Below are 2,638 nucleotides of genomic sequence, written 5' to 3' on the forward strand. Positions count from 1 at the left end.
TGAACCACCAAGTCTGCAGTCTTCTGTTTTACCACAAATCATCACGTGAAGCACAGATCGCAAAGAAAACAACATTAGGAAAGGCAAAATACAATTGCAGGCATACTGCAGCGTAACGTGTTTCTATAATGAAAATACATTGCGCTCTGCCCATGCGGCTGAAGGTGCAGGCAGGCTGATCCGGGCTCTCACCACCCAGAGCATCACATTTGTCAGTGGAACACAGGAAAGGAGCTCCGGAAAAGTGCATAAAGCAGCACACGGGAAACAGAGGGACTATTAACGAACCTCTCACAAGTTCTTGAATTGGGCTTCTTTTCTATCTGCTTGTTTCTTATGATTAGTTAATGAATCGGAGCCTGAATCAGATCATTCATCAGCTCAGCTTTAATTGCCTGCCTAGCCTGGCAGAAACTTTGGAGTGCTTCAGTAACCTATCCCCTGAGCTTGAACTGCAGTCATGTTTCCTCACAAATCACAGGCAGAGGCAGCAGAGGCAAGAAAACGTAACATTAACTAACCCTCTCCTCATCCTCTCTTCCTGTGGAGGATGCCTCCCTGCCCCAGCCAGAAGCAACTCCTCTCAGACACAAAGGAGCCTCCCAGCCCAGCCCTTTGGAGAGCTGGAGCGTTGGGCCCAAAGGGGACTCTCCCACCATCTCCCACAAGGAAGGCTGAAATGATGACGGTCAGTCTCGGGAGGGAATTCTGCAAGGCTATTTCAGATGGCAGCTGGATGCTGCATCGCTGGCAGACTGCTCTCCCAGGAGCCTGAGAACCGTAGCCAGGCTGTGGTCCATAGAAAGTCCCCTGGGATCAGTCCCTGCTCTGTGATAAAGAGGATCTAATGATTCCTTGGTTAGAAAACATGAGTCATAGAGGACGATGCTGTGGTCATGCAAAGCATTTAGCATCACGCCTGGTTGGGTGCCACCAGAAACTGCATTGCCTGCAGCAGGGTATGGCCAGGCTCGAGGCATTACAGGCTGGATTGGGGCACAGGCAGCTCCAGACACCCACAAAGAGGAGGATTGCCGCGGGAAGCTCAGTAACCGTGAGAGAGACCCTGCCTGGCTCGGATTTCTGTTCCTCTTCCAGTCGCTGAGCCTTTGACAGTCATTCTCAAAGGTTTTTTTTCCTACAGCCATGAGGGCTCCTCTTTTTATGTGGAAGTCAAGGGGATTTTTTTTTTTCTTTTTTTTTTTTTTTCTTTTCCCCCTCAACATGACCACATGACTCCAAGAACATGGGGCTTTGGAAGAAAAGTACCCCAATCCTGACAAGCTGGCGAAAGACCACAGTGTGCGGGACACTAGATATTTGCTTCTTTCACTCTCCCAACAACACTGCTCTCCCCTTGGTAAAGATCCATTTTCTAAAACTAACATTAGAAAAAAACACCTTTAAGGTTGTAGTGCATTCAGACTTCTAATCCACGCTATATTCTTAGTCACCAGGTGTTTTCATGAACACTTATTTCCAAGCGCTTTATTTCCTAACTTGATCCCATTTAAATTTTCATAAGACACCAAAGCAAAACCAGAACCGTTAAAACACCAAGCATCTCCTCTAGATTCAGAAAACCTGAGAAATTAGCTTGAGAAAAAAAAAATCGGAGAGAACAAGCAGCCTTTAGAGAAGAGCCCCCAACCCTGCAGCTCTTCCAGCCCGCATCCAGCCAGCTTTGCCGCCGCGGAGCCCTCGAGCCCTCCCTCGGCCACAGCGCAGCCCAGGAGCAAGGGAGCGGTGGCCCATCGCCCCGTCCCCGCTCTAGGGAAGAGGAGTGCAAACACTGGCCCCAAAACGTTTAAATTGGAAACACCAGAGCAGCCCAGGAATGTCTAAGTTCGCGTGCACGTTTATCATTATTTTAGGAGGTTTACTCATTGCCCAATAGTTATTGCAGTTCCTTGGTGCAACTACATGTTTTAAGTGTAATGATAGCTATAGACTAAGTTTTTCAGGTTTTTTTGCCCTAAGTCTCAATATCTCCCCCATTTAAAAAGTAACACTTCAAAATATTCATAAAATCAGAATCTTGAACCCAAAACCATCCAGGTGAAGCAATGGGGACTTACCAGGGAGGTCAGTGGGAGCTCGCACAAGCCGATCACTTTGTACGTTTCAAATGGCAAGTTGTGAACGGATCAGAAACCACTCTGTGGGCTGGCACGTGAGATACCTAACGGTGGTCAGGCTGGTGAGGACTATACCTGTAGTAAAAGTGGAAAAAAGTTCTATTTATACCAAAGTTCCAACCAAAATAAATTTTAAAGGCAGCAGGGATCAACAAAAGGTAGTTTACCTTGATCCCCTGCATAACAGACCAGGGAATTTTGTTGTCTTCTTTCTGCACTGAGCCCAGGAAATATTATAATGAAATATTACAACCATGTTACTATAAATGAGAAAACAGAAATGCCTATTTTTACATGTATATGTTTAGAAACAGCAGGATATATAATCTTCTCTTATTTGGTGATGGGTAGGAGGAATAAATAAAATACATACATTTAGTTTATTGTTCAGAGACACTTGTACAAATTCAGTGATGCTTAATATTTTTTCCATGATGTGAAGTTCATTTTTTAAAAAAGGTTTTTTCAATTTAAGATAATACTAGGGAGAAGAGAGAAGT

Source organism: Cariama cristata, unplaced genomic scaffold, assembly GCF_000690535.1.
Source record: "Cariama cristata isolate BGI_N322 unplaced genomic scaffold, ASM69053v1 scaffold34771, whole genome shotgun sequence".
In the NCBI taxonomy this organism is placed as follows: domain Eukaryota; kingdom Metazoa; phylum Chordata; class Aves; order Cariamiformes; family Cariamidae; genus Cariama; species Cariama cristata.